Below are 10499 nucleotides of genomic sequence, written 5' to 3' on the forward strand. Positions count from 1 at the left end.
CATATTCGGACTAAAATTTTCTTAAATAGCATTCATATGATTTTAAACCAGTGAATAATATTCCAATGGAAAGATCTCTATATAAGTTATCTGAATACATTTAAAATGTTACCTAAAGTTCAAAGTACACAAATATTATTATTATTATTTTTTTTTTATGGAAAGAATGTTCCAATGACGATTAAAAATACTTTTTATTCCTTTATGTCTTAACTGTTTTGTATTTTAACGACTTTTATAAAAGTTATAAGTATTATCGTAAATACTTTTAATTTAGACAAATTATGATAGTATTAATTAATTAATTATTAATGCAAGATATCCTATATTGTTATTCTCAAAAAATCAAACTCAAACGCTTCATACTCTTCACATTTTCGTGTAATATTAATAAAAAAAGTAAGTACATAGTAGTTTGGGTAAATAATTTTATTTAATTTCCGTTACCTTGTATGCTGGATATTATATATGTGTAAAACTGAAAGAATAACTTAAAACATTTAAGCTGTATTTTGTACAATCAATATTTTGTTACTTTAAACGGATAAACAAATCATTTCTACTTATGAATATTGCCACGGTTCGCTTAAACCGAATATAAAAATCATCATATCAAAAATTTCGATCTAGCGGGTACATCGTTCCATAGCTTAATTGGCTAGAGCACTGACACGGTCAGTTGGAGACGCGGGTTCGATCCCCGCTGGAGCGGTCAATTTTTGATATGATATTCAAAAATGTTTAGAATTCCTAATGTCCCACACATTAATAAAATAAATAATAATATAAATAACACAAAAATAAAACTGTACATATTTAAATAGTTACAAGTATTTTTATTAAATTGTGTTAAACCCACTTAAAACATATATACTCTCTTAAATAAAACTTGTCTTTATGAGAAATATATTAAGTAATATAAAAACGTTTCATTTTACTTAAAGACATAAGAAAATGTTATAATATACATTTTCGTGTATTTAAATTACGTTGTTCCCTTACAATTTACCAATGTTTGGAAAAGACAATTGCTTTCTGAAATTATAATGAAGGTTGGTACACAATATGCTCCGTTAAAGTATTTGTTTTAATTTTTTAATATAAACATTACTAATGGAATTGTAACTCTGATTTACATACGTGGTGGCCATAAAAACTAACTTTTTTAACTGAGGTGAGGAGGTAGGTCACAGCAGGAATTTCCTGCTCAAAATATGGAGCAGCCCGACTGGGGTAGTACCTCGACCTTACAGAAGATCACAGCTAAATAATACTGTTTTCAAGCAGTATTGTGTTCCTGTTGGTGAGTAAGGTGACCAGAGCTTCTGGGGGGATTGGGGATTGGGTCGGCAACGCGCTTGCGATGCTTCTGGTGTTGCAAGCGTCTATAAGCTACTCTTACCATCAGATGAGCCGTACGCTTGGTTGTCGACCTAGTGGTATAAAAAAAACTAACGTCAGTTTGCAACTTTGTGTTTAATTTATTGAAAAAAAAAATCGTAAATAAGTATGCTTGGGGATATACGAACGTGCTTGTAGTGCTCCTCGTGTTATAGGCATCTGTAGCTTAATTTAGCCGATCATATTCTTGTTGGCCATCGTAATAGCTTGAAAATGGTATTAGATTTCTTTTTACGTAATTGGTAAAATAATAATATTACTTCATGCATTTCTAGTTTTAAAATATATATGAAAGTAGAGCTGTTAAATTTAACATCATATTTTAATTCAATTTTCGTGAGAGCTAATTTTTATAAAAAAAATATAAATAATAAATTTTACTCTGTGTAATTGTGCGAAACGATGTTCTGCCTCCTAAATTACCTTATAAAGTACCTTTTTTAAAAGACGAGCGTACATACATCCTGTTTCTTTATTAACTTGAAACTCGATAAAACAGGGACCTTTTAAATTGCAGGAAAATATTTGCTTTGATTTCAAGAAATGAACGAATTTTAATGGAATGGCGCAAATATTCTCAGGGATTTTTTCTACGTTTTCGTTTCTTCTTAAATCAACCAACCATACACAAACAATCGTTGTTTGAGTTGAACAATCTGTACGATACAACTATGGAATGCTTACATGCCACCCATAGCCTGGGTTTTGACACTACGACCTGGGTACACCTCTTTTGGTACATCGTCTTATAAAGAAACAAGTGTAGGGCTAAATGTAAACTACTCCTTGCAGATTGTTGTGAGTGGCCAAGATCGAGATGAGGAAATGATAAAAGGACATCGCGCTGGTCTTTATTGAACACTGATTTGAAAAATATGAACGTAATGTAAATATGTATATAAATATAAAATGTACGTAAAATTGATACTTAAGCTAAAGGTAAAAAAATGAGAGACCCTTACACATGTCCAATTCTAATAAATTGACACCGTTATTAAAAAATCGAAGTCACGCAGTAAGAACTCATTTTAGTCACGACAACAGATAATTATATTTGTCATAATCTAAAGAGACACTCATCCGTATTTTCCACTTGTTAATTTTCTTGAAAATATTTTATTCACGCGAAATCTTCTGCCGGAATACTGCCAGAAACAATATTTTTTTGTTTAATATTAATTAATGAATCATTAAAGGAATAAAAAAACTAGGTTCGAGTTGAACTCCTACACGAAGAGTTCCGTATCGCTAGAAAGTGTTCTAATGTGAAGAAGTGATCTGTGTGAATATTCTTTATTTTATACCACGAATTAGTAGTAATAAAAGTTATACGGCACTAAAATGCTTGTGTTTTGAATTCTATCGTCGGCCTAGTCTCTAAGCAATCTATTCATCGACATAGTGAAGGACATTATAACATATACTAAAGCTGGACAAGGATGCAAATATAATTAATATATCTTATGACAGTCGGCTGTTACCTGTAACACAAGCATTAATTTGCTTATAGGAACAGTCGACCGTGTGTGTATGTTGTATGATATTTATTTATTTATTTATTATTTATAACTAGTGGTCGCCTAGATGTCGAAATTCCACCAAAATAAAAAATTTAAATTTAAGAAAACCAAAAAATTATGAAAATAAATAAACTTTTTTTTTAATTTTTCTATTTGACTACAGACTTGACAATCAACAAAAAGAGTATATACGTGTGTGTGGAATTCATGGTAGTGTGTGTAATGTTTTTTTTTTTAAATTAATTTAGTATATTTTTATGCATAATTTAAAAAAATACCATTCTACACTTCTTCTCTATATAAACTATAAGTGTGCGAAATTTCATACTCCTATGTCAGCGCAATTTTCGTAAAAAGGGGTACAAAGTTTTTGCTTCACGTATTAATATATAAATAAACAGGAATATAAGCACAACACGCAAAAAGTACATAACAACGTTGTAAGAATGATATACGATTTATTAACAAATAATTAAATTCTTTGTGATTTAAATTTTAATATAATTTCACTTGCTAACGCCAATTTCTATTTCGTGCCCAAAAGTTGTCCGGAAGAGATCACTCTTTTAGCGATAAACCGCCTTTGTACATCTTTCATCTTATGTTATTATTGTGTTGCTTCTTGTAATGGTGTATAATAAAGAGTATTATTACTATTTAACTGGATGTCACTTGACCCGCTCAATATATAATAGACACATAATATAATAAATAGGTACTTATATAAATAATATGATAAATTTTCATATACTTACAATTACATATATAAATATAAGCCGGAGAAGGATTACGCCCCGCTGGGGATAGGGCTGTAGGCTGAAAAATCGGCGGACAATCCTGGCCGAGTCAAGCAACACCGCCTTCTGCATCCTGGCTGCGAGCGAACCTTCCCGGATCCCTAGTTGCCTCAGATGGTGAGCGAGGTTAACCGGGATCAAACTGTTGGCAAATATTACGATGTGGATGAGTTTAAGCGGGCCTCACATCCCACATGTCGACAATCTCGTGCGTCAGGTCCAGATATTTACGTTTTTTCTTAGAACCGCAAAACCGCGAGAACAATCTAAATGCTAAGAATTGAAAGTTTCATAAGCGCACTGAATTTCGATTGAGCCTGTAACACCTCACTGCTGGGCATATGTCTATGTCTCCATGTAGGAGAAGGATGTTCTCTTCTGGCGCTGCATTCACTGTACCAGAAATCGTATAACAGTTAGAGAAGTGTTGAGGTATATAAAGCGAGATTATCATTAGAGAATTGAATAAAAAATACAACACGTTTTTTTCCCCAACCCATAAACGTATGTTATAGACGTAACATTGCGTTCTGTTCATTAGTAATGCTCTAAGCATAGAGGCCAAGAAAGTAGCCATAATAAAAACAAACTAGGTACTTTCAGTACATTTTTATTGTATTCTTAACATCTTTGTTCTTGACCAATGTATGGTTAAAGGTCCCATTGGGAGGAAAAGATTTTATACAAATTAAGTACAAGAGGATAGTATTTATTTAAAATATAATTAGCATATTATTTATTCTTCATTGAATTGTCCTTACTCATTAAAAATCCATAATTAAAGATAATAAAATATTTAAAGAATATAAATCTCGAAAAGCAGTCTTCTTTAATCAAGTCACTGATTAATCCTTATGAAAATTGACACGATTAAAAAAGTAAATGTTAAAAATATCTTTCTTAAATGTTTTATTCGAGATTTATTTGCTAATACTAAAATAAAATCGAGAATAATTCATTGCTCTTTTATACGCTTAGCCATTTAGGTTTATTGTATTTCAAGAATAAGTTTTATTTTTGTAAATTTAGTTTAATAAAATTTTTGTTATCGAATGTTTTATTTCGTTTGTTTTTGTTTGCTTGAGATACAAAAGCTATCGGATTTTAAAAAGAGAATAAAAAACGTTTCCCAGAAATGCATTTCCAATGACTGCCAGTTTTAAAAAAGATTTTCATCATTTTAAATACGAAACTGATAGCAAAAGCACAATAACAACTTTAAGCGATCGTGGAAAAGTGGTAGGATTTCGTATGAATTTAATTCTCAAAATCTTATGAACATTTGTGAGCCTGTCGATCATAGATATCAAAATTTCATGTGATCATTGCTCATTAACCTAATTACTCAATGGCAACATTATGACTAATAAGAACACAACGAATATATTTTTTATAGTGATAACGAAAAATATTTGCCCAAATCAAACGGTCCGTGCATGGGACACGGTACAAAAGTGGCTAAATAAAGAATAAAGCTGTTTTTGAGTTTGATTTCGATTCTATAAATGCCAGCAATACCATTAAATATATTTAAAAAAAAACGTAACAACATTATGAATTAAAATATTAAACGTAAAGTTCAATAATAGTTTTAATTTTTATTTTATATTTTCTCATGTATTGCCAATTGTCAGATTATCACTTCGGAAAGCTACATCTTACACATCGTTATGTATCAATGTTGATCTAGTGGAAAATTAGGATTGAGTTCATTCGTGCGTACAGCCATCAATTTTCCTGTATCCCAATAAAATTACCGCAGACACGTAACACTTAGTTATTTCGTTGTAGACATAATAAACAAGTGTAAATTTTTAATAACTGTACAAAACAAAAATGGAATTAAGTACAATGCTTCTTGCATTTACTGCTGTAATTTTTTTATTTACTTATTTATACTATATATATTTGTACAGACATACCAACAGCGTTACAAATATTACATTACAATAAGTTATTCTATACAATATTAAGGTAGTATGCATGCCAATTACATGTAAGTACATTACTCGTCATACTATACAGTCAAAAGGATAAAAATACAAAAAAAAAGTGAGTTCACGTTACATACTCTCACGCAATAGGTAATATAGAAAAAAATAGGATTTATGATCTAAAAAACTATAACAATAAACTTAACAAGTTTGCAAGTTATGTGGAAGATAATGAAAAGAAATGTGCAGTTAGGTTTTTTCTAATCAAATCATTAGAAATATCTATATCTACTACTAACGTAATGAATCTGTTGTGATCAGAGCATATTTGCCGTATTGGAGAAACTTCAAGAACGTTAGATCTACATGAGTAAGTCCACGTAATCCATATAACCTGACAGGGTTCTTCAGTGTCAAGTAGCAGTCGGCGGTTATAGAGCGAAATGTCAAAGTGTCTTAGCCGAAGGTCATAAGTAACTTTATGGGATATACCAGAACTGTCAAATGCCAGGGGCCACGTAAAAGATCTTGGAATGCTTTCAATTAATTTAAACTAAGTCGTTGTGTGAACTGAGTCGAACCAAATCAACCTATAAATTTCAAAATGCTAGGCAAGGTATCGGCTACCTTAAAAGAAGGGTTTGGTGCTTTATCCATCATGTTGCTTACACACTACTAAAAATTCGACTATGAATGTGTGGATACTTTCCCTACTATGAGTAACGATAACGACCAGATCTCTATGATTACTACCTATATTCTCAGAGACACAAAACGAAGTCAGTCAGTCAGTCAGTTCAGCCTATTGCAGTCCACAGACATAGGCTTCCCCAAGTTCGCGCCATACATCCCGGTTTCTGCAATCCTCATCCAGCCTAAACTGGCAATTTTACGGAGATCGTAGGTCCAACGAGCTGGAGGACCTCCCAGCTTTCATGAATTACACTCAGAATATAAATTAATACATGTACATTTGTACACGTTAACAAGCAAAGATATTTGTATTTTCAAATATGTAGGTACTTGTCAACTTACAATTAGTAGTAAATCGTTATTTTTAATTTAAAATATTTTAACAAATTTTGATTATATCGAAATTCAGCAAGTATGTAGCTTATCTACGTAAAAGATCTCTTACCTTATATAGTCTATCCAAAATATAGTGAGCTGTGAGCGTTCGTTCATTCAAGATAATATTTGAAAAAAAAAACGCAATTTGACTTTTTCGAAAGTGTAGCGACGGTACAAAACAAATAGGAGAGACTTCTAATATCTGAAAGTTTGAAAGTAGTTTGATCTTGTATTCCCTAGAGATTATCTTGCTTCGATAAAGTTTTATTATATTTATACAACATATCGGTATTGTGATGTCGAGACGTCGCAGTAGATCGTATTATGTTTTGATTTGAAAAATGTTATAAAGCTAGATAATATTTATTTTGACTTGTATTGTTTTATTTGAAATGCTGAATTTATTTGTTCTAGAGTGCAATATATGTATTCCTTCCTACATATGTATATTTTCTATATTTATTTACTTTTCTTTATACTAATGCCGACGTACACTCTAGTGAGATAGTACTTGTTCGAGATGAACATTAGTATTTATGCAAATTATTGTTTTCGGTCTGGGTGTCTGTCATTGTGGGTCTCTTGATCGTTTCTCGGAGAAACCGTTAGGCTGTCGGTCTCAGTTTTCACCACGCTTTTATTAGATTGGGTTGTATGTATGTAATGGAATAATTGAGCATAATTTTCACCGATTTCCAGAAGTTTAATTAATTTGAACCCTTGCACACGTATCAAGGACCGATGACAATGCAATAATTTAATAACAGTTTCCCAATATCCTTATTAGTACCGCCAGGATAAATAAATTCTTTAGTGGATCCTCTGTAAGGAAGTAAGAGAGATAAAGCTAGCGCGCGATCTGCGCATGCCTGCAGTTTCGGACTTACTCTTTCGCTCGGGCCACTCGGCACAGCACAACGGAGGCAGATACTTTTTCTGGCTAGTAGCATTTTTATCTTGTTTATTCCTTACTAACTATTTCCCGCCCGCTTCGCGTGGCGTAAGTTCGTAGCTTCGTTCCGCGTAGAATAGTTATAATAGATTATTCTTATTATAGATTCATTGTTATAGATTACGAAATAGTTCGTAAGGCATTTCAATACTATAACATGTCCACAAATAATTAATTGAAAAATCGAACTAAAAAATAAGAAATAAATTATAGTTAAAAAAAAAAAAAAAACTTAAAAATTTTGATTGATTGTTCGGTCATCTACTCCTGTAATATAAACTCTTTGTAATTAAAAATTATTTTCAACTTTTTAGTTCGATTAGCTTATAATTGTGTTTGCAGGCAAACGAAAAAAACCGACTTCAATTATATCGACAAGTAATACAACGTAGGTAAACGAAATAGTCAAGTAAATACGCATTATCAAAGATAACTCCAAAAGTTGTAATCAGATCTCGATGAAATTAAAATGTGACCACATGATAAACATCAGCTTTCGATTAACTTAATAATCATTAAAATCGGTAAATCCAGTAAAAAGTAATGCGGGTTTTCGAGATTTTCCCTCGATTTCTCTGGGATTCCTTCATCAGATCCTGGTTTCCTTATTATGGTACTACACCAGGGATATCCCCTTTCCAACAAAAAATGAATTATTAAAATCGGTTCATAAAAGACGAAGTTATCTCCGAACATACATAAAAAAGTATATACGGTGGAATTGAGTAACCTCCTTTTTTGAAGTCAGTTAATAAAAGCGTGGTTTTTTAGTTTTTTTTTTTAAACTATAATTTATTATCGTACACACCTGAGCTCAATCCGCCAACCCGCAGTTGAGCAGCGTAGTAAATTAAGCTCTGACCCTACTCCTACACGAAAAAAGAGGGCTATCCCAAGCAGTGTTATGCTATAGGCTAATCAGATATTAATATGATTACAATGAGATCCTTATTACAATTACTATCGTAATATTAAGTAAACTAAAATCTGTTATAAGAATCATTGAAAAGTATATGAGTTATTATGACGATGAATTGAAAAGTAATAGAAGACGAACGTGGGGCGTCGCCGATGCAAGTTCAATCTTGACTACCTACTTCATTTTGTTGGATAATCGTATCATAACCATATTAAGGGGTCTGTTTTACCCATTTTCGATAAAGTTTATCCTACCCATAAGTTACGAAGAGACTTTAATAGCAGGAGGTAAAACAAGCCAGCATCGCCTGTTCCACTTCAATTAATAAATTATAATTTTTAGATTCACAACTCCAAGTCTTCTTCTTCCATTATCATAAAAAAGTGGAGTTCAATGGAGGAAAAGGAATAGCACCTCCTAAACTTTTGTCAGTTGTATACCGTAATAATTATATCAAATAACATTAACGTTAATCAATGAAACAGACCCTAAGCGCAAAGTCACAGGTAAATTATACAAGTATATCCTCGGGAAGGTAATTTACCAGACAACAATATAGTTTATGAACTAACCGCATGGACTACGTGCCTTCGAATAAGATATTAATAGATAAATGACTAGTTACGTACCTGTAGACACTAATGATCTATATTGGTGCTTCCAATCTTATCCTGGACTTAGTGGTAACACGTATATATGGCTAAATTTAGATAAATCTATGTGTTTGAAAAGTTATTATTGTTCTTAATGTTTTTGTATTTGTATGGTTCAGTCCAGTTGTATGTGAAGACTTAATTGGTATATGTCCCTTGAACTAAAATTTTAGTTTATATCTAAAATGTATGTCTTAATAATAATAAAAAAAAAACAAATAAACATCATTATTCAACCAGACCTCCCCAAGTTTGTGCCAGACATCCCGGTTTTCCGCAATCCTCATCCAGCCTTCACCGGCAATCTTACGTAGATCGTCGGTCCAGTAGGCCGAAAGATGTCCTACACTGCGTTTGCCAACACGCAGCCTCCACTCCGGGACACATCTGCGTCAACGGTCATCGACCCAGGTGACCAGCCCACTGCCACTTCAACTTTATCTTTCTTTATTTATCTTTGAGAGAAACCCCAAGCATAACCCGTTCCATTGCACGTTGAGCGACTTTAAGCTTGTGGACCAGTCCTTTCGTCTTAAAGCGTCATAATACAGGTAAAATAATTCATTGTCCAAGTAAATATATAACCGTTTTATTTGATATAATTTTTATTCATAGTATCATCAAATAAATGTGACATAAAAGGGAATATAAGATTTTAGATTAACAAAGTTACTTCTGTTACGAAAATTATTCGAAAACGGGATATTTACCATGTTTGATTATTTTCGCTTTGCGGAGCTCGATATTTCGACATTGACTTCGAATGTCTTGATCACGAGATTTGATTCGAATTCAATGTCGAAATATCGAGCTCCGCAAAGCGAAAATAATAAAACATGGTAAATATCCCGTTTTCAAATAATTTTCGTAATAAAAGGGAATGTACTAAAAATCAGTCCCTAACTACTTAAGTCCTAGATAATAGGCCCTTCATACGTCCGCTTAGTGATTCTTTAGGTCACCAGTACAAGTTGTTTGTATGGGGATCAAGTGAGGCTAATCTGAGTTTTCTTTCGATATAATAGTAAAAAACAAGCTTATTTTTATTTAGCCTAGTATCTTACGAAGGAAAATAAGATGACAAAAGATTTTGTTGATGTTTTATATTTTATTTTCTATAAACGGCTTCATATTGTAATATGACTTACGTACATTTTTGTGCTTATATTTAGATTGTATTTTATTTGATGATGATGATAAAATTTTACCAAACAGTGAATAAGAAGCCTTAGACCACACGACTGAAGTAAAT

General features: G+C 32.1%; 1 long non-coding RNA gene across 1 annotated transcript; it reads left to right on the top strand.

Annotated features, from left to right (window-relative positions):
- The first annotated feature begins 709 nt into the window (after positions 1-709).
- On the top strand, positions 710-7634 carry LOC123660144. Its single transcript, XR_006744139.1, has 3 exons — positions 710-739; positions 3136-3138; positions 7557-7634. It is a non-coding gene; the product is annotated as an uncharacterized LOC123660144 (long non-coding RNA).
- Positions 7635-10499: the final 2865 nt, after the last annotated feature.

Source organism: Melitaea cinxia, chromosome 15 (genome assembly GCF_905220565.1).
Source record: "Melitaea cinxia chromosome 15, ilMelCinx1.1, whole genome shotgun sequence".
In the NCBI taxonomy this organism is placed as follows: domain Eukaryota; kingdom Metazoa; phylum Arthropoda; class Insecta; order Lepidoptera; family Nymphalidae; genus Melitaea; species Melitaea cinxia.